Source organism: Ascaphus truei, chromosome 1 (assembly GCF_040206685.1).
Source record: "Ascaphus truei isolate aAscTru1 chromosome 1, aAscTru1.hap1, whole genome shotgun sequence".
NCBI lineage: Eukaryota > Metazoa > Chordata > Amphibia > Anura > Ascaphidae > Ascaphus > Ascaphus truei.
The window spans coordinates 100,013,950-100,036,958 of NC_134483.1; positions in this window are offsets into that span (position 1 = coordinate 100,013,950).

Below are 23,009 nucleotides of genomic sequence, written 5' to 3' on the forward strand. Positions count from 1 at the left end.
TTGTAGTTGGGTGCCGGCCGACGGTGGCGATTGGTCTGAAGTCTAGCAGTATCGGCGGCCTTGTGGAGAGACTTTTGTACCTTGGACCAAATGTCTTGGAGAGTGGAAATCCGTTCGTCTACCGCCGGTACCCCAGAAGCCAGATTAGAAATGGGTAGGCAGGGAGGGTGAAACCCATAATTGACAAAAAATGGAGATTCTCGGGTGGATTCACTTCGGGCCGAATTGACCGCGTACTCTGCCCACGGGAGGAGTTGGGACCAATCATCCTGGGAATCGGAGATGAAACATCTGAGGTATTTCTCCAGCGACTGGTTAGTTCTCTCCGTCTGTCCATTGGACTGGGGGTGGTATGCAGAGGAGAAGGAAGAGACAATTCCCAATCTCTTAGTGAAGGTCCTCCAGAACTTGGAGACGAACTGGGATCCTCTGTCAGAGACAATGGAAGACGGAATGCCATGGATCCTAAAGATATGCTCGGAGAAAATGTCTGCTAGGGCGGGAGAGGAGGGCAGTCCCTTGAGGGGGATGAAGTGGGCCATCTTCGAAAACCTGTCTACGACAACTAAAATGGTGTTGAAGCCCCTAGACCTAGGGAGGTCGACTATGAAATCCATGGAGATATGGGACCATGGACGAGCAGGCACTGGCAATGGGAGGAGAAATCCCTGAGTTCTCTGTGGAAGTGTCTTGTTCTGGGTGCATACAGGGCAAGCGCGAGTGTATTCCGCAATGTCTTTAGACATACTGGACCACCAAAAGTTCCGACGAATTAAGTCTAACGTCCTTCTGAAACCTGGGTGACCTGCAGTTTTAGAAGAGTGTCCCCAATCTAGGACCTCTGGAATGAATCTGGGCGAGACGAAGAGCCTGTTAGAGGGGATCGCCGTGTTTGAAGGGATCTGTTGCTGGTCCCTTTTGATCTTGTCTAGCGATTTGAAGGTGGAAGTAGCCAAAATTCTCTCGGGAGGTAGGATAGGTTCCAAAGCTGCCTCAGGCCTGTCTTCCGAGGAGTATTGTCTGGACAACGCATCTGCCTTCACGTTCTTCGTTCCCGGGATATAGGATAGATGATAGTTGAAGCGAGAAAAAAAGAGTGCCCAGCGAGCTTGTCGAGGACCGAGGCGACGTGCACCTTCGATATAAAGTAAATTTTTGTGTCCGTTAAAATAGAAAATGGCTCCTTGACCCTTCCAACAGATGTCTCCACTCTTGTAGTGCCATTTTAACGGCCAATAATTCTCTGTTGCCGACGTCATAATTCTTCTCGGCGGAGGAAAATTTCTTAGAGAAATACGCACAAGGGTGAAGTTTATCCTTGGGCGAGTACCTCTTTGATAGTACAGCCCCTGCACCGCAGTCCGATGCGTCAACTTCTATGACAAAGGGAAGATCTGTGTTGGGGTGGCGCAGGATCGGTGCTGTGACGAATGCCTCTTTAAGGGCCTGGAAGGCGGAGATTGCTTCGGCGGACTAGGCAGAAGGATCAGCCCCTTTCCTAGTCAACGCCGTGATGGGGGTCACTAGAGTGGAGAAATTGCGAATGAACTTCCGATAGTAGTTCGCAAATCCTAAAAAGCGCTGGATAGCCTTGAGAGTCTCTGGTCTGGGCCATTCCGTAACTGCCTGGAGTTTACCTGGATCCATCAAAATGCCTTCGTCCGAAATAATGTAGCCCAGAAATTGGGTAGAGCGTTGATGGAAGGTACACTTCTCTAGTTTGGCATACAGGTGATGTTTGAGTAGACGTGAGAGGACGTACGAGGTGTGATGAATGTGATCCTGAAGATTTTTGGAGAAGATCAAAATGTCATTTAAATAGACAATAACAAAGATGTTGAGCACCTCCCGAAATACGTCATTAATAAAGTCCTGAAAGACAGCCGGGGCGTTACATAAACCAAAAGGCATGATGAGGTACTCATAATGCCCACAGCGGGTGTTGAAGGCCGTCTTCCACTCGTCGCCCTGCCTGATGCGGACCAAGTTGTAAGCCCCACGGAGATCCAATTTGGAAAATATCTTAGCCCCACGCAGTTTATCGAAGAGTTCCGTGATCAAGGGGAGAGGATAGCGGTTCTTGATGGTGATACAGTTCAAGCCCCGGTAATCAATACATGGCCTCAGAGTACCATCCTTTTTCTTCACGAAGAAGAACCCTGCTCCCGCCGGGGAACTGGAGGGCCGTATGAATCCTTTCTCAAGATTCTCCTTTATGTAGTCTTCCATGGCTTGAGACTCAGGTATCGACAATGGGTAAGTCTTGGACTTGGGCAAGGTGTATCCTGGGACCAAATCGATGGGGCAATCGTAGGACCGATGAGAAGGCAATTGTTCTGAGCGGACCTTGTTAAAGACCTCACGGAAAGGGTGATACACAGGGGGAAGAATGGAGTCCTGAGTCATTGTGTTAGCCAAGAGTTTGGGAGACTTCCCTGACCTCGGTTTCCAGGTGATGGGGGTACTGTAGGTGAGACCCAGTCAATTGGAGGGTTGTTCTTCTGCAACCAAGGTAGGCCGAGGGTTACTGGCGTACCTGGGGCCTGGATGGCGTCAAGTACCAGGGTCTCGCTGTGGGAGTAGGTAGATAGCAGGAGAGGTACGGTCTGTAGAGAGATTAAGGGTGGAGACAGCGAACGACCATCAATCCCAACCAAGGCAATAGGTTGGGCCTTCTTCACCAAAGGTATCCGATTCTGTTTAGCGAAATCAAGGTCTACAAAATTTCCTCCAGCACCGGAGTCGATAAAGGCAGCAGTAGATGTGCGAAACACAGCGCCTGCGAGAGAGATAGGAATCGTAAGTTTCTTAGGCAGTGCCTCCTTGGAGAGGGGACGAGGAGAGATAACACCCAGTGAGAGCCCCTCCATACTCACTGAGTGTTCCCATTTCCCGGACGCAAAGGGCATGCACGGACCAGATGTTCAGGGGATCCACAGTAGAAACAGAGTCCGCCGGCGTAGCGGTGTTGTCGTAGTGTATTCCGGATCTGTTGCACCCCAAATTGCATTGGCTCGGGAGGCTCCAGTGCCAGCTGCTGTGAAGGAGGTGGTCTAGGAACCAGAGGAGAGTTGGGGAAGGGTGCTTGGAAGGTTAGTGGCCGGGCATTCTGACGCTCCGAGTGTCGTACCTGGATGCGTTGATCAATACGTACGGCCAAGTCAATGAGCGCCTCCAATTGGTCTGGCCTGGGTTGCCGAGCAAGCTCGTCCTTGATGGACTCCGAGAGACCTTGCCAGAAGATGGAGATGAGCGGCTCTTGTCCCCAGTTCGTCTCGGCGGCGAGCGTGCGAAATTCCACTGCATACTGTGTCACCGATCGTCGCCCCTGAGTTATCTGGAGGAGGGAAACAGACGCCATCTCCCGGCGTGCAGCGGAATCAAAGACTTGTCGGAACTCACCCTTGAAGGCTAGGTAGTCTTGTGTCAGATCCAGGCGCAACTCCCAGACTGGCGAGGCCCATGCCAGCGCGCTGCCCGTCAGTAGGTTGTACACGTAGGCTACCTTCTTCTGGCCGGTGTCGTACTGAAGGGGTGCCATTTCAAATTGAACCTCACACTGGTTAAGGAAACCTCTGCACTCCTGAAGGGTTGTCAGCGTACGGCTTGGGAGGCGGTATCTTCACGTCCTGACTGCTGGGTCTGACTGGTTCTGCAGCCTGTGGAGGAGAAAGAGGAACAGGTGCTTCCGGTACCAGAGCCGAAAGTTTAGCCATTTGGCGTGTTAGGGCCACAATCTGATCAGCCATGGCCTGGTTTTGCTGTATCAGCGTAGAGACTGCTTGCCTCAGTTCGGCCTAGTCTGCGTCTTGTGGGCTCGTCATAATGTTACGCCGGAGTAGCCCGCAGACCAGACCTGTCCCTAGAACTGAGGTGGCAGGTATGAATACACACACCGACAGAACGAGGGACGTGTCCGGGTTGTGGTATTAGATGGTGCCAGGCCAGATGGGGTGTATTGCGAGAATACTTGCCGATACCGTTTTCCCAGGAGAATGGTCATTGCCGTTGCCGAGATCAGGGGTAGGAGATGTATGGAGGAATCGAGATGAGTGCCGAGGTCGAAGGGAGCCAGAAGGTACTTAAACAGGAACAATCCGAAGTCGAGAGCCAAAGGGGGTAGTCTGCCAAGCCGCGTCTAAACCAAGAGAATCAAAGAACAAGCACTGTGAAACACCCATACAAAAACTATGACGAGCGAGGAAGCACAGAACAGAGAGGGTATATAAAGCTGGAACAGCCAACCAGGAGAGGGGGCGTTCCTGGAGGAGCCCAGGGAGCTTCAGTGCATTGACTGCTGTTCTTAGAGCTCAGGTGACACTCAGCAAGAGCCAGATTGTAACCATGCAGTGTTTGGGGGCGGAGCCTGAGTGGGGATAAGTTCAAGGGTTTTTGTGTGTGCACTGTAAGTCCAACGTGTGCATGAGAGGAAGCAACGTGGGGTGCGCACGTGCGTGCAGGGCGGTGATTCCCAGCCGACGGCTGCGGCGCAGAGCGAGGAGGAAGAACCTCGTGGAGCGTCCCACCATGCCGAGGGGTTAGTGGTGAAGCTGAAGGGGGCTTGCGTGGTTGTAGTGGAAGGGTCTGAGCAGTGTAAGGAGAGAGCCGTGAGCTCCGCCTGAGACGCTGTGTGCTCACATTCCTAACAGTCTGCCCATTAGATTGAGGGTGATATCCTGAAGAAAAAGAAGAAGAAATGCCCAGTCTTCTGGTGAAGGTCCTCCAGAATCTGGAAACAAATTGAGAACATCTGTCCGAAAGGATAGATGTGGGAATGCCATGGATCCGGAAAATTTCTCTGGAGAAAATATTGGCTATGGCGGGTGAGGAGGGTAAACCTTTGAGAGGAATGAAATGTGCCATCTTGGAAAAACGGTCCACCACTACTAGAATGGTGTTCATGCCATTCGACCTAGGCAATTCGACAATAAAGTCCATGGATATGTGGGAGCAGGGGCGCTCCGGAATGGGTAAAGGCATAAGAAGACCATAGGGTTTTTGACGAGGTATCTTATTGCGTGCAAATACCAGACAGGCCAGAGTAAATTCAAGGATAGTTTGGGCCATATTGGGCCACCAGAAGGTGCGACGGATAAGGTCGAGAGTTTTTTTCAATCCCAGATGTCCTGCTGAACGGGAAGCGTGCCCCCAAACCAGAATCTCAGGAATAAATTTGGAGTCTACGTAAAAAGTACCCTTCGAGATCAAAAGGAATGTGTTCTTGAGACTTGATGATCTTTTCCAGATTTTTGAAAGCAGTGACCGCGAGGATCTTTTGCTTGGGAAGGATGGACTTAGTAGTTTTCTCCGGTCTCTCTTCAGAAGAATAATGTCTGGAGAGGGCATCCGCCTTGACGTTCTTGGTGCCAGAAATGTAGGACAAAATAAAATTAAACCTAGAGTAAAATAACAACCAGCGGGCTTGGCGGGAGCCCAAGCGGCGGGCGCTCTCGATATACAAAAGATTTTTATGGTCTGTGAGAATCGTGAATGGCTCTTTAGACCCCTCCAGAAGATGCCTCCATTCCTGAAGGGCCAATTTGACAGCCAAAAGTTCCCTATTGCCCACGTCATAGTTCCTCTCAGCTGGAGAAAACTTCTTAGAGAAAAACCCACAAGGGTGGAGTTTCTCCTGGGGAGAAAATCTCTGGGATAGGACTGCGCTGGCCCCGCTGTCCAAGGCGTCTACCTCCAGGATAAAAGGAAAATTGGTGTGCGAGTGTCGGAGGATGGGAGCAGAGAAAAATTGCGAATAAATTTCCGGTAATAGTTGGAAAACCCTTGAAACCAATGAATGGATTTGAGGGAATCGGGTTGTGGCCAGTCCACTACGGCTTTAAGTTTCTCTGCGTCCATGGCAAATCCCTTGTTGGAAATAATATACCCAAGAAAAGAGGTGGAAGGCTGGTGACAAAGACACTTCTCCATCTTGGCAAACAAGCAGTTCTCTTGGAGGCGGGAGAGTACGAACTTCGTATGGAAAGATATGATCCTGTAGATTCTTAGAAAAAATGAGAATGTCGTCCAGATAAACAATAACAAAAAGGTTAAGGACATCCCAAAAAATGTCATTGATAAGCTCCTGGAAGACCGCCGGATGGTTGCATAGGCTCAAGGGTATCACAAGATATTCGTAGTGGTCGCTACGGGTGTTGAAGGTGGTCTTCCATTCGTCACCTTTCTGGATGCGAATGAGATTATATGCCCTGCGGAGGACTGTCGAAGAGTTCGGAGATGAGTGGGAGTAGGTAACGGTTCTTCACCGTGATGCAGTTCAGTCCCCTGTAGTCAATACACGGTCTGAGAGTACCATCCTTCTTCTTAACGAAGAAGAATCCAGCCCCCGCGGGCGAAGTGGAATGCCGTATGAAGCCCCGTTACAAGTTCTCGCGAATATATTCGTCCATGGCTTCCGTCCCCGGCAGAGAAAGGGGGTAGGATTTGGATTTGGGCAAAGTGTATCCAGGTATCAAGTAAATCGGACAATCATACGATCTGTGAGGGGGTAGTAGCTCAGATTGAAACTTGCTGAATACATCCAAAAAATCAGCGTACGGGGCGGGTAAGTCTCCTTTGGGATTGGATGTATTAGCCAGCAGTTGAGGGGAAAGTACAGCTGGTGGGGATGACTCCTCTGACCTTTACCTCCAGACTATGGGATCTCGAGAGGTCAAATTGATAAGCGGATTGTGCTGCTGCAACCAAGGTAAGCCAAGGGTGACCGGTGTTCCAGGAGCATGGATAACATCCAAGGTCAGGGTCTCCTTGTGGGAAGAAGAAGAAAGAGTGACAGGGCAGGACTCCAAGGAGATGTAAGCCGGGGTGAGTGGACAGTCGTCGATCCCTACCAAGGCTACGGGAGATTTCTTCCTAATGAGTGGGATCTGGTTCTGTTCAGAGAAGGTCTGGTCAACAAAATTTCCTCCCGTGCCGGAATCGATAAATGCAGCTGTGGAAGTGCGGAAGGTAGGACCAGAGATGGAGACAGGAATTCTCAACTTCTTGGGAAGTTCACTTTTGGGAAGGGGACAAGGGAAGTTGGCAAGGGAGAGCCCCTTTGTACTCACTGGGCTTGGTCATTTCCCAGACACAGTGGGCATTCACGGACCAGATGCCCGGAAGATCTGCAGTAGTAACATAACCCACCGGTTCGGCGAAATTGTCGTATCGGTGCCCGGGGATGTTGGACTCCGAGTTGCATCAGTTCTGGAGCCTCCAGAGCGGGCAGCGGGGAGACAGCAGGTCCTGTGGTTGAAGAGAATCTGGGACAAGGAGCACGGAAGGGCATAAATTGCGGATGCTGGCGCTGAGCGTGGCGTACCTGAGGCCCATGCCAGCACATTCCCTGTGAGTAACAAGATCCAGGATCACTCCTAAGAACAAACTGATGCTACTAAATGAATACTAGCCAGTCCCACACCAGAAAGCCAAGTCCATAAAGCAAAAAAATAAATGTCCATGAGCCTCTCTTCCGTTCACTATACCACACGTGTATTAATAATGTAATAATAACACCCCTTAGGAGTACATGGGTAATGACTAACACGGGTAGGGGCTAGTTGTGGTAGGGAGGAATGAATAGTAATGATACCACCGTGTCTCCTATAAGGAAGCACAGGCTAAGTACACCGCTACCCTCCGCCACTGCCCTCCTACACCCGGTGTCAACCACGGACTCAAGAATCCTCTCACGGAGGTAGGGGAAGGGAGATAACTCACAGTCTTGACTCGCCGAGCTCCGGTCTGTGATGACGTCACTGGACTGTGAACCGGAAGAGGAAATCAGCGTGCTCCAGCCAAAGGTAAATTGTACAAAAATAGAAGGTTACGAGGCGGTCCACTGCTGGCGCTGGGGTATGAATGCTGACACGCAAAGAATAATAAAAAAGTATTTATTTGTGCATATTACACAGAAATTCGCTGCAGAGCCAACTCTGAAGCGTTTTGTTCCTGCTAGGAACGAAACGCGTCAGAGTTGGCTCTGCAGCGAATTTCTGTGTAATATGCACAAATAAATACTTTTTTATTATTCTTTGCGTGTCAGCATTCATACCCCAGCGCCAGCAGTGAACCGCCTCGTAACCTTCTATTTTTGTACATTCCCTGTGAGTAGGCTGTACACATATGCCACTTTCTTATGACCAGTGGAAAACTGCTGCGGGCCATCTCAAACTGGATCTCCCATTGATTGAGAAAACCGTGACAGGCGTGCTTTTCCCCCACGTACGGTTTAGGTGCCGGGATCTTCGGGCCTGAGGTCGCAGCGGATACTGGTTCTGCCGACAGTGGCGGTGCGGCTACAGGTGGTGCCTGAAATGAAAGGTCCTGTACCTGTTGAGTGAGGAGAGCCATTTGATCAGTTAGGGCCTGGACTTGTTGATACATGGCCGTCATCATGGAGGCCATGTCAGTCTGGTATGCGTCTTGTGGGCTCGACATAATGTTACGCCGGTGCTGCCCACAGACCAGACTTGTCCCGTATAATGAGGTGGGAATTTAAATATGCACGCATACGCAGCAGAAGGAGCGTGTCCGGAGTATGATGTTTTGGCGTTGCCAGGCCAGGTGTGAATAGGTGTAGCAATACTTGCCGGTACCGGTACAGAAGAGACGAAGTCGTTGCCGTTAGCCAAGGTCAGGGAGAGAGAGAAGCTGCAAGGTCAAGTGGGAGCCGGGGTCTAGAGCAAGAGAGGAACGTCCACCAAGCCGGGTCGCAACCTGAATAATGAAGAGCAAAGGGAAAGCCAGAATAGACGTCCGTAAGCAGAGACTATGTCGAGCAATGTGAGAGACGTAAGACAGGTACTATATACTGTAGCTGACCAATGGGGAGTGGGGGCAGTCCTGGAGGAACATGAAGAGCTGTAATGGATTGGTTCCTATGACAGGCAGCCAGGTGGGAAGCTTTAGGGTTGAGTAGCAGCCTGTGTGAAAGTTGGGGACGTGGTTTCACTGCTAGTGCAGTGAATAAATTATCTTCGCCTGGCGCGCTCTGTAATGTCGGAGCGCGCGCGCCAAGGACAAATGGCAGCCGCCTGGGTGCGGTGCCTGCGGAGCAGCGGTGGCCCGTCGGGGTTGACGGGGAAGCCCCAGATTCATGGGAACCTGGTGGGACTGGCGGCATGGACGTCCCACGGCTGCGGGAGCCGTAGGAAGTAATTGGGGGTCACGCAGCAACTGCCATGACCCCCGAATCCTCACAATATCAAGGCCAAAGAGGTGCAATTCTGAGGCAAAATTATTGAGGCATATATATATATTGTATCAAAGAAAAAAGTCCTGCATACACCAGTTCATGCCTTATGAACCGAGGAAACGTTACCAATGGCACTTATACCCAATTAAAGTGCAGTAATAATAGTCATAATCAGGACTAGATGTGTACAAATATACCAAGTGCTGGCTAAAATGATTCATGAAAAAACAGTATATCACCATGTCGCATCAAAATTACTTACAGTAATTAACCATTCTTATAAAAAAACACAATGTGAATTAGGGGTGACAATAGTTCAATACCCAAAGTACTGTATAACAAAAGTGCAGTGATAAAAATCAAGTTTTACTGATATTGAAAATCTCATCATACCATATGAACCCCTGAGGAAGTGCAGACCTTTGAGTGAAACGCGTAGGGCAGATTGAAGTGATAACCAAACTATCATGAGATATCTGTCACTCATTTCCCTCACTGCATTGGCACGAGAACGCGACACATCCTGCCTCCCTTGTTGATGTTATCACTCCAGAAGCATAGCGGTGCGCTCTGACATGAGGATAAGAGAGCATGTGTTTGCAGGAGTGGAGCCTCTGGTCAGTGTACCTTCAAACACAAAGTGGTCAAAATGCTTTTTTCACTTGGGGAACATAAATGTGTTTTCACTGCTCAAGCAGTTGTTTTTTAATTACATAAAGCTATATTGCACTATGTTCTCCATCTCTCGTTCCTTTATACATACAACAGAAGCCTAACATTTAATCACAGTATACCTCATAGACCGATTTTTTCCTACACCACGTGAGTGGGAAATTTATAGTTTTTGGGATCATCTCAATACATATTTTTAGCTGTGTTGCACTAGGTTTCTTTTTTACATGCACCTTGAGTCAACTTTGCACTTTGGATTTATTGCTGTTCTGTTTTGTGGATGTTGGGAAACATCTTTTTGAAAAAGCTGCATCTTTCTCAAGGTTGTGTGTATACCAATTTTGTATTTTTACCTTAGTTACTGTAATTCACTTTATTCACTTATCCCTTTGTGGACTTTATCTATTAACATTTTAGTGCTTATGTATATCACTTGTTCACACTGTTTTTTCACCATTGGTGATTGTTTTGCGCTTATTTTTTGTTGTTGCTCCATACCCCTTTGCATAGCCATGAATGGAACCCTACTTATAGATCCTACAAAATCGATTGTGTTTTATTACTCTTTATGATGTTAATATTGATAGCATTACCACTGGAGTTCATAAGTTTTTTTTTTTGCTTTTACAGTTAATAGTTGATTTGCCAGTATATACTGTATAGCATATTGCACCTCCAATGCATTTTTATAATAATGACACATAAAAGGGATAATTTATCTGCTTTTCAACCAGGACTGTTTGTTGTATGCATTTTTTATTTGATTATAAGCAGGAGAAATATTTGAAAACAGTAACAGATACCATGGGACTTTTGAAAGCTTTTAAAGTACAAATGTTATTTTGTTGTATTCCAAGTGCACAGCTATAGTTAATAAAACCATTAGTAGTTTAATTCAAGCCGGGGAGATCTCAACAATGAGATTGAGACACAACACATTGGGGCATTCATGCAATAATAGCAAAACTGTACTTCTATATTATCAACATACAGTAATTACACTGACAACTCTCAAGTGCTACTGTCAGCTTTTTTTTCTTCCCAAGAGGAAACTGTGAAGCCCATATTGTGTGTGGGAAGAAAATGCTTTCCTTGAAAAAATCTGCATATACATAAATTTGATATTCTGTGTACTTTGCTTATATGCTCTTGCTACATCTATGTTCAGCACTAAACATTGCACTGAAATGTTATTATTTTCACAAAATTTAATGACAGATATCTAATTCTAAAATAGAACTGTAATTATTTCAAATTAAATTGGTGATAAGTGTTATATGATATTAAATACAGCATCATATTATAATAAAACTGTATCATTCATTACTATCAATTATTATGTTTTCTAGCTTCAATAGAAAATGTAGATTTCTTGTTAAGTTTTTGTTAAATAATGAAAAACTAAGGCTCATGGAAGGCAACTAAAAACAACTTACCTTGGTGACATCAGTGCAGCAAGCTTGTTGGCTCGTAAATGTGACACAGAGTTGGAGGCAGTTTTTGGAAGCTTAGGCTGCGCTTATAGTGAACGTGAAGGCGACAAAGCGATGGAGCAACAGTGCTACCAAAAATCTGGTAGTCACTTATATTTGATTTTTTCTGCGACAGTCTCACCCTTGTGGCCAATCAGGAGCTTCTGGGTCCCTCTGCCTTTCCCCTTTTTGACGTCGCTGGCCTTGTAGCCAGCGACATCGCCTAAATTTGAAATGCAACTTTCGAAATGACGACGTGATGGGTGACGTCATCGGGTGCGTAGCCGTCGACGGCACTATAAGCGCGACCTTACTGTAGGTAATGGAGCATTATGAAATCAGGTAGATTAAAGTGTTGTAATTATGTCTTACACATACATGCCAGGTTTGGAGAATACAGATAATTATATCAGTCTCTATCCTTCCTCTTACTGCATCTACTGATTGCCTGCAATGTAAAGTAAAAATCAATGTCTCCCTCTGCTCATTCCTCCCAGAGGCTTCCAGTCAGCTCTATTCCAAAGTGTAAAGTGTGCTAGAAATGGGCAAAACTGGGTGTATGAAAACAGAATGGAAGGGACAATGTGCTTCAAGCTCTCAAGGTGCAGATGTAGCAAGAATTACTGTTCCCGGTACCATGTCAAGATGCAAGATTCCACCCGTGGGAACATGTTGTGTACCACAGTCTAGCTGCATGAAGCTGCTGCAAGCAGTGGTGTAAAGGAAACAAAATTTGTCCCCCTTGCAAAGATTTTTAAAGGGCCCCTGAAATAAAACAAATTCTAAATAAATCTAGTTTCCACCGGAGACCCCATCGAACACACCTCCTTACTCTCTATTTATTTGCCCCTGTGGCAAGGGGCCCCTTCCGATTGGTACTCTCTTACCTATGTCCCTCCTCCCTCTTACACCCTTTTTCTTTCCAACTTTCTCTCTCACTCTATCCCCCCTCTTTCACTCTCCCTCCCTCATCTCCACCTCTCAATCTGTCCCCTCCCTCTCACTCTCCCACATCCCCAGAGCTGGCCACACAGGCAGAGTGCTGGGGCCTCTGCCCCTGGGATGTGTGATCAATTGATCAACATTGATTAGGTAACACAATGGTTTATTAACACAGCAGTAGACATTACAAAACAAATAAATATACTTGCTCAACCTCTAATGTGATTAAGGTAGGTGCACTAATTACTATAAATAATGGGAATTAGCAGAAACAAAAATCCCCTAAGATTATATTGCCTACTAATTTGACACGCATAGACTGCCACTCATTTAAAGATGTTATCATGACTGTAGGAGATGCGTACAGAGGTGAAAACAGGAGACTTATTTTGTGGAAAATAATTTAGGCTTTTAATCAACCAAAGTTTCAACAGGAAATACAGGCTTTCCCTATCCAAAAAAAGGCAGCAACAAAAAATAGAGCTTCCCCAATGTATAAAACTCCATATACATCTATAGATGTCTGTGTAGATACCTGATGTCTGTATGTATCAGGGATACACACCTGTTACCTACATGCCTTGCAATATAAATCACAGGCTTTTCTATAATCAAATCCTCAAAGCATAAAGTCCAGGCTTTCATGTGATCAAAGTCCCTCTTTGTCAAGGACTTGCATATGCAGTAGGGTGGGAATTCCCTGGTGTTCCTATGTAGCAAGCACACATACTGTAAATGACATCTGTACACAGACCTGGGGAGAGAGACAAACACTTCCATTTCCTACCTTTTAAACCCATGCTACAATCAACTGGGCTCAATAATAGCCCTATACAGAGAGGGGAAGCAGGCATACGGTCTTATGCATTCAAATTTATTGTGCCAAAGATTCCAACATTTCGGTAGTGTACAACTGCCTTTTTCAAGGAGAGGGCAGTTATACGCTGCCGAAACGTTGGAATCTTTGGCACAATAAATTTGAATGCATAAGACCGTGTGCCTGCTTCCCCTCTCTGTATATGTATACCTTGGTATCTCTGTACCTCCCTGGACCCAGCGCACAAGCAGTTAATTACCCTTCTCGGGCACCATTTCACTGAGTGTGTGTACTCCTCTCTATTACTCATTAATAGCCCTGCCTTCCTTCACAGGGATTAGCCATTGCCTGACCAACACCTAAAAACTCTATCTGTTCATAACAGACTTGCACTTGTTACACTCCTCCCTTTTTGTCGGTAGCTAGAAAGAGAATGGCTGGATGAAGGAATTGGTATTTTTTGACTTAGATAAGACTAAGTAGTCTTAGTTAGTCTGGGCTTGGAGTTTTCCATGTTGTTCAACCATTTCCTTTTTCTTTCTTGGCTTCCAGTCCATCAAATCCTCAAACTTCACTTTAATCCTTCATTGTCTTTCACTCTGTCTGACAGTTTCTTTGGCTTCTGAAGACACCCATGCATCTGGTTCTCTTTGCTTTTGACTAACGGCAAAGAGGGATGAGAATTGTAACTGTTCAAGGCCAATGTTGAACTTCACCCCCTCTCCTTTCCAGGCTTTGAACATTCTAATTCTGAACCTTTATGGTTCTTCTTACTGCAATGTCTTTTCTCAAGACAATTTTCACACACACCAGTAATTTTGTTTGTTTGCCTTTGGATCAATTATCTGGTAAATGAAGAAGATGAAGTGCAGAAGCTTGCTAACTCTTTATCAGTTCGTGGCCACACTACATAGTTGTGGTTGAAGAGGAGACTGGTGACAACACACAAAAGGTATGAGACCAAAAAAGTAAAAATGGATAGGGATTAATGTTACAATAAATTAATAAGACTGGAAACAAAATAGAGTCTGCAAAATGTGCAGAGCTACACCAAAAATCTATGGTAGCTAGGGGAACAAACTAAAGTTAGCAGCAAAAACTGCAGTGCTGCATATTAAAGCAATAATAGCAGTGGATAAACAAAAAGCAGGAGGCAATAAGTGCAATAGGAATAACAAGACAAAAGCAAGATGTTACTTGTAAGAACTAGAAGCCAGATGAAAGAGAACAGGGAAAGATGCAGCGCTAGGAAACTAACTTTTGCTCGGTAAAGAATAGGTTGACAAGCAACTAAAGGCAGACTGAATGGGGTTTATATACAATAAGCTAAGTTGCTGCTGGCCTCATTGAAAATTCTAGTTCTCACCAGTCCAGTGACTGAGCTTGACTCATGTGTACACCCCTATAGGTCTACAAAGAGTACTATGGGATGGAATGTTGACACAGCCACCGCATCTGAAATGTTCAACTCTTGGTCTAGTCAGGGGGGCCTGTTGTAAGTTTTTTCCACACATGTCAGCCCTAACTTATGCATCTCTATTATTTATACCCCTCTTAGGCCTCGCGCATGGTCAGCGCTTATGCGCTGACGCGTGCTGAGGCGCGCTGCTGCTCGGCACTGAGCCCCTGGAGCCACAATGAGAGCGGCTTTAGCAGGGGCTCGCGCATGCTTCCCCACGCTTGCGAAAGCGTGTGTCTCACCGAGTCTTGAGATTTTCCTGCTTGCCAGAGCGCAGGGCCGATCACTTGAGCGGTTCGCCCAATGAGGGCGAACAAGCTCCGTGACATCACTGGCCCGCCCCCAGACAGCGCGCTGTGTAAGGCCAGGGAAAGCACCGCTTTCCCTGAGCCTCAGCGCGCCTCCGCACTGTTACAACAACTATGTCCCAGGCCTTATATGAAAGGAGGGGAGGAGCTCTTAAGAGCTCCTGAATCACATCATCATACTTAAGGAGTGTGCAGGGTCCATGGTTCTCCTAATCCATCCATTAAACGAGGTATACATGTAGATGAACAGGGCCGAGTACTTCTTCTTGGTTATTGTTCTAACCCTACCAGATCCAACAGGGAACTCCTGGATAGTGATTCAACTTTCTTTCTTTGCCTCTGTAACAAAGCTGGGTGGGATTAATGTCTACCCCTAAACTTCCGTTCCATGCTATCCAACCACTCATGTATTTTATCTGGTGAACTAATAATCCTCTTGTCTTCAGAAATAGACTAAAGGTGAGGCCCTTGATGGTCCCTAGAGAATGAAAACTATTGTCTTATTTCTGTAATTTTCTTTGGAGTACATGTCATGATAACAGATATTGGAATGGCTTAACCTTGAACCACAGCTCTATCGTTTTGAGTAAGTAAGCAGAAGATAATTTATGAGTAGCAGTACCTATTCATGAACCATGCCCATCCATATCTCCCAGATCATGTCATTTACATGGACGATGCTCATGATATGTGGGGTAAAGAACCAGGGTTCTGTTTCTGTGCAGTCAGCAGCCTAATATCGGTGTTCGATCGGATCATACATGCTAACGGATCTATGCTAAGGGCAAACAATAATGGTGATAATGAGCAACCTTCTCTGAATCATTTGTAATCTTAATATTATTTTGATTATCCCCTTGGAGTTTCAAAGCTGCTATTGTGGATTTATATGGAAGCTGGATTCCTTTCAGAAAAGGGCCTGTAAAATCAAATGAAATCAAAGTGTGGTTTAAAAAACTCTAGTTAATCCTCCAGTCGAATGCCTTCTCAGAATCTACGATCAGCAATATCGATTTTATTTTGTATTATTAATATGTTCTGTTTATATATTTATATTGATATTTATTTTCACACTTGTATTCTTGTCGACCACTCACAAAACAAACCTGGTCAGTATTAGGGATGGGGGAAACAGTTAAAATCTGTTTCCAAGAATTCCGTGGATTATTTTGACAAAATCCGATCCGCACTTTCTGTGCTGTGGGAGCAAGTTGAATAATTTCCAGCAGTTTGTATAGTTTTATTATTGTAAAATAAAGTATTTCAATTCAGTACTGATGCAGCCAGCTTTATCTCCAACCTGCCCAAGCACATGTGCTGGTGAATCCCAGAGCAAAGTGTGGAGTGTTCACAGCAAAGTGCAGAGCAGGTGGGAATTGCCAACCAGAATTAACACAGTAGGGGTCCCTGCTTCTGAATGGAAGCAGGAGCGGCTCTGAGTTTGAAGCATTGGAACCTGGCTCAATTCCCGGTGTCGGCTCCTTGTGAACTTGGGGAAATTACTTTATCACCCTGTGCCTCAGGCACCAAAAAACATAGATTGTAAATGGCAGGGACTGTGTCTGCAAAATGTCTTTGTAAAGCGCTACATAAAACTAGCAGTGCTATACAAGAACAAACTATTATTATTATTATATTAATCCTACTGGGCTGCATCAGACTAGAAGAGCTGCGCCTGGGACCAGTGAGTCGGGGGGGAGGGGGCAAGCCGGACAGCTCTGCAAGTTGGGCCTGACCTCTAGCATGCCCGTCTGCTGGTCTCTTGCGGCAGGTCCCCGGCTGACCCTTAGCAGCAGCCTGCATGACTCTATCCCTCTGTCCCATGCAGACAGGCCTCTCTCACATCAGCATGCTGGAAGCACTCTGACGTCAGCGCTCTCTGCTTCCGGCGCGCAACGGCATGAGAGGGAAGTCTGTCAGAAGTTTTGCTTGGGACAGAGGGATAGAGGCATGCAGACTGCTGCCGAAGGGAGAGTCGGGGTCCGGCCGCGAGATCACCAGCAGCCGGGCATGGCCATAGGTCGAGCCCAACTAGCAGTGCCGGCCACTGGGCCCCCACCACCACTGGACCCGGCCTGATCATCCACAAGGTGTCTTTTTTTTATATGTATTGCGGGCCTTTTTTTAAATATGTATTTATTTATAAAATATTTTACCAGGAAGTAATACATTGAGAGTTACCTCTCGTTTTCAAGTATGTCCTGGGCACATAGTTAAGACAAATAATACATGGTTACAAATACAGTTACATAAATGAACAGGGCATACATTATATACAAGACATTGCATGCACAGTTAAATAAAATATATATTATGGGTGTATGAAACAGTTACAGAACAGATTAAAATGTGAGACAGCCTTAGATTTGAAAGAACTTAAACTGGTGGTGGATGTGAGAGTTTCCGGTAGGTTGTTCCAGTTTTGGGGTGCACGGTAAGAGAAGAAGGAACGGTCGGATACTTTGTTGAGCCTTGGGACCATGAACAGTCTTTTGGAGTCTGATCTCAAATGATAAGTGCTGCATGTGGTAGGGGTGAGAATCTTGTCCAGATAGCTGGGTAGCTTGCCCATAAAGAATTTAAAGGCAAGACAGGAAAGGTGAACTTTGCGCCTAGACTCTAGTGATGACCAATCTAGTTCTTTGAGCATTTCGCAGTGATGTGTGTTGTAGTTGCATTGGAGAACTGTGACGACTCAGGAGATTCCTTCCTCTCCTGGTCCCTCTCTCCCATCTCCTATTACCCTTTCTGCTCCTTCCCACTCCTCTCCTTCATCTTCTACCTCTCTCCCCTTGCCGCAGCGCATTCCCCGCAGGTCACGCATACTCACGCGCTCCCTTAGCCCCTGCTTTGATCCTCACCGCTCCCTCTCCCCCGCGGTAGCTCCTTTACCTTCCCCTGTGGTGCCATCCATCCCGTTGCCTCCTCCTTGCGTGGTGCCCGCGTTGCGGCGTTCCGCGCGCCTGGTGACCCGTCTGGTGCGTGCACCCCCTCAGCCCACGGAGGATGCGCTTACATGCTCCTCTCTGCCTTTGCTGGCCATCGTGCGGGCACAGGCCTCGTGCGCATTCCCCTCCTCTTGGCTCCATCCCCCTCCTGCAGCTTTCCCCTGCTTCGTGCGGGCCACGCCTGTGTTGCAACCTGTGCGCGCGCATCCCCAGCTTACAGGGGGCGCGCGCACAGACTCTTCTTATCAGGTTCCCCCTGTCTCCGCCTCCCAAGCTGTACAGGCCATTCCCCTGACTGCCCCTTCTATCTCCTCCTCTTCTCTCCCTGACCACTCAGAAGCGCGTGTGAAGAGCTCCCAGGCATTTGGTAAGGAATCAGCTTTATTCTTTCTTTATTTGTTATATTTTGCTGTGGATCTGTGGGGGAGTATACTGTGAGTATACTGTGAGTTTTGTGGAGGGTTTTTGGGTGTATTTCAGGTTTAAAAACCATTTTTGGTTTTCACCCAGAGGCTGCAGTGTTTTAACCCAGCATAAGCTGCAGTTTGGCTGGCTGAAAACTGCAGTCTCAAACCCTCTCTCCTCCCCTACCCCTAGCTGTTTATTTTACTTCTAGTTTCACTTTAATTTTAAGCCTGATTTCCTTTTGTCATTTGCTTTTTTGGGAGCTCTGTGTCTTACTTTAAGACCTTCAATATTGTGGTGTGGTTTCTTGTAAGAGAGAGAGTTAATAATAAGGGAGGAAAAGGGAAGATTACAGTAGGCTTTTGAAAGCTGTTTTTTTTCATTCCCTCCCTTTGCAGAGAGTTAATTGGTTCTTAAAGGGACAGTTCCTTACTGCACCTCTCTCCTTAAGCACTACTTCCTCCCCTTACTTAGAGGCTTATATTATTATGCCTGGGGGGAATAGGACTAGTGCAGCAACGGGGGCCACACCTGGACATCGGACCCCAAAAACTGTGGCCCCATAGGAGCAACATTCATAGTCACAGCCCTAGGCCTGGTACATCCAGTACCCTGGCCACACCTCCCCCAGCTTCTGTTGTCAGTTTAACCCCTGCAGTCCCAGTTCCAAAATGGGCACAGGTGGCAGCTGCAGGCGTTGACCCCAGCAACATCAATGCTGGGGCCACGCCCTGTGTGAGCAGGAAGCTTGGGGTGAGATGCCCAATGTCACCTGGCCTTAGCATGGAAATTTATGTAAGGGCTGTGGCGGACGTTGTGGGTCCCTCTGCTTTGGTGGCGGCCAGCAAGATGTATGGGAGGGGCATTTTCTTCCTCCGTACGCTGGCTGCCACCCACACCCTGGTGCAGAAAGGCATCAGTGTAGGGAGGACCTACATCCCTATAGAACCCATGGAGGGGTTAGGCACAAAGCTCATCCTTTCAAATGTGCCCCCCTTCATCCCAGACAGCCTCTTGCGGCCGCACCTGCAAACCCTGGGAGACATTAAGTCTCCTATAACAAAATTATCTTTGGGCTGCAGGGATAGGGCACTGAGGCATGTGCTCTCATTTAGGCGGCAGGTACAGCTGCTGCTGCCGGGGAGCACAGAATCTGTGGAGTGGTCCTTTAGGGTGCCCTACGAGGGCATTCAATACACCGTGTTCTATGGCACGGAGGGGGTTAGGTGTTATTTGTGCAAGGAGCTGGGGCACACTCGTAGGAGTTGCCCCAAAGGGAATAGAACTCCCACTTCAGCTCCTGCACCCGCCCCTCCCTCTTCCAAGACACCCTGTGCCACTGTGCCCACCACAGCGGGGCCCTAGAGGGCCCAGATTCCTCCAGGGACTGCAAGAGATGTCGCTGTCCCATCCCAAACAGTGACGTCTGTACCTCTCCCCAAAGAACAGAGGGAGAAGGAAAAACCCTTGAGGGCCCAGGTCCCCTCTGGGACCGCAAGAGATGTCGCTGTCCCATCTCGAACAGTGATATCTGCACCCACCACAGCGGGGCCCTCGGGGGCCAAGGTCCCCCCTGGGACCGCAGGAGATGTCGCTGCCCCATCTCGAGCAGTGACATCTGCACCTCTCCCCGGGGAGCGGAGGGAGGGGGTCGCCCTGGAGCGGCAACCCTCTGTTGTCACTGCCCCCCCCCGGGAGGAGACACCCTGTACTGCTACACCCACCGCGGCAGAGCCCTCAGGGGCCCAGGTCCCCCCTGGGACCACAGGAGATGTCGCTGCCCCATCTCGGGCGGTGATGTCTGCACTTCTCCCCAGGAAAAAGAGGGAGAAGAAAAGAGAACCCTGAAGAAGTCACCCTCTGTTGTCTCTGTCTCCCCCCAGGAGCACCCTACCCCAATGTAAGCACCGTACAGGGTGCGGGGAAGCGGTGGGAGGCTCCCGCTGAAGAGGTAGCGGTACCCTTTTTTGGGGAATCAATCCCCAGGAAGAGGAAAGCAAAAACTAAGAACAAGAGGGTGATTGAGGAGGGCGAGGAGGGTGAACCGTATTACGTTCACCCTCAGAAGTCTCCGAAGCGGAATGCAACATCAATTCCACATAGGGTGGCCCTGTCCGGCCCACAGGTTAGGATTAGCCAGTGTAAGCTGGACCCCATAAATATGCAGTGCCCCCCCTCGAAGATCTGGAGGGAATGCAGGAGGAGGTACCCGGCGTCCCTGGGGTGGAAGATCAAAGTGCTCAACAACATGAGGCTTTGCTCCTAGAAATGGACGTTGGGGAGACTTCCAACACCCCTCCCAGTTGGAGAACATCCCCCGGGGACTTGTGTTTCGGTGAATCTGCCACGCCGGACGTAGTTGTCTTCGGGGACTCGGAGGTCGGCCGGGATCCCCCTCCGGCTGTGCCGCCTTCGGGTGGCATACCTGAGGCTGAGCCCCGGTTTGTGTCACCGGAAGAAGGGGATGGGCTAGGGCTGACCCCGTGGTTGGAGGTTTGGAGGATGGAGCGGGGGAGGCGGGTGTGGGTGAGGGTGTTTTAGCGAGCACTTCATTTTGCATCTGGGAGATGCCAGATGTGAGATCTGGTGAGGAGTTTTGGTCGGGCACTTTATTGGAGGCGACTGCTGGGCTGGACCCTCCGTATGAGGTACTTGCTGAAAAGTGCCCTCCCGCGATTAATGCGAACGCCCGTGGCATACCGTTTGTTCGCATGGTGGTAGAGGAGACCAGGAGGGCACTGTGTGTCTCGTTGGCCCCCGAGGACACTAGGGAGACCGCTACCTCTGCCATACCGCTACCAGCTTCCCCTGAACATCCCACCCCGGGGTTGGATGTGGAGGATATATTGGACCCCCTCGTGGAAACACCGAGGAGGGGACCCACTTTAAGGCTGAGAAAGGCCCTCGCAGGGAAAGGCAAGGTCTTCAGTTTTTCAGTCAAGAGGAGGTCGGGGAGTTGGGGCTCAGTGAGGAGTCCTCTGGCACTGCGGGGGCGGTGGACTCTTTGACCCCCATTATCCCTGCCCAGGAGCTAGATGGTTTCCTGGAGGATACCCTCTGCAAACACGGAACCACGAAGGTGCAGTTGGCCCTTGGAAGGTGGAAGGATGCCCCGGTCATTCTCCACTCTCTCTTAGTATACATCTGTAAGGAATCAGGGGCCACGTCCCTTGTGGTGTGACCCCCTCCTTACCCACTACCAGTACTGCAGAGGCTGCTGCCCCCCGTCGCCACCCATGCCGCCGCCCAGTGCATACCTTGAACTCTGCCGTCGCCATCTTGGATTCTGGCACTGGTGTTACAGACTCTCAGCTGTGCTCCACTACTTCCTGGTCTCTCAGCCACTCACGAGCAGCTCCTCGACACGCCTCCACCATGCCCCTCGTCCGTATTGGTCACTGTCGCTTTAAATATTCTGCTTTGGCTTCACTTCCTTGCCGAGCATAGATCCTTATGGGATGTTACCTGTGTTTCTGCCACAAGCCTTGTTCTTTCGTTACGTATCTCTGTTTTTGTTCCAGTTCGTTGTACTCGTCCAGTTTCCTCCAGGCCTGCTGCTGCTACGCTGAGTTCCTGAGTTCCTGGTTCTTACAGACCTGCTTCGTTTGCGCTGTAACACGGGGTTACTAGTGCTGCCTGGTGGTGTGCCTATTGCGGTCAGTCTTCCCTCTCCTAGACCAGAGCCATGGGTCGTGGACGCCACTCGCGTAAACCTCGTTCCCGACCTGCAGCGATTGCGCTGACGCAAAAGGACCAGCTTGATTTCCTGTTGCCGACTCCCTGTTTGAACTACGACTACCCGGATATCTCCTACCCCGACTCTGGCTTGCCCAACAACTTTGCTGTTAACTCCAGTCCTGAACCCGGCCTGTTTGACTATGAACTGCGCACTCCGGACCAGTCTGCGCGGTATAAGGTCGGTGATTTCATAACCCAGCCTCAGCCCCGCGGTCCGGTCCCGGTTTGTGGCGAGCACAATCGTGACAACATCAGGGCTAACCACAAGGCCAAACTCTCTGGGCCTATCCATCTTCGTGTCCTGAAATTTCATAAATTGATGTGAGACCACATAAAGGCTTCTCGGGGTGTAGCTCCCTGAGTGCCTGTGGAAAGCAAAACTCCTGATTACCAATGGCTTTGAGCATCGGTACACTTAACGTGAATGGCTGTAAGGACGGGTTTCGCAGGTTCCAGGTACTCTCCTTTTTACAGAAGGGAAAGTATTCTGTGAGTTTCCTGCAGGAACCCGCTACCACTCCAGAGGCTGAAGCCAGCTGGCATCTGGAGTGGCAAGGCAAGGTCTTCTTCAGCCACCTCACTTCGTCATCTAGTGGGGTGGTGACCATGTTCTCTGAGTCCTTTCAACCAGAGCTACTGCTTGCCAAAACTGTTGTTCCAGGTCGACTGTTGCATCTCAGGGTCCGGCACGAGGACTACACGTTTAATTTCTTGAACGTGTATACTAATGCACCGGACCCCTGAGAAGGCAGTTCTTCGTCAGAATGTCTAAATACCTGGAGACAGTCGACGCGGATGAACACGTGGTGCTCGGAGGTGATTTCAACTGCACCCTCGAGGCTCTGAAAGACCGGAATGGCCCGGAGCCACACCCGTGTTCTGCGTCGGCCTTGCGGGAGGTCATCACCCGCTACTCCTTAGTAGACGTCTGGCGAGAACAACATCCCGAGGTATCCACTGAGTTCACCCATGTTAGGGTGTTTAGGGGTGAACGGATGTCCTGGTCCCGGATCGACAGGCTGTATATATCCAGCCATAGCCTGTCGCGAGCC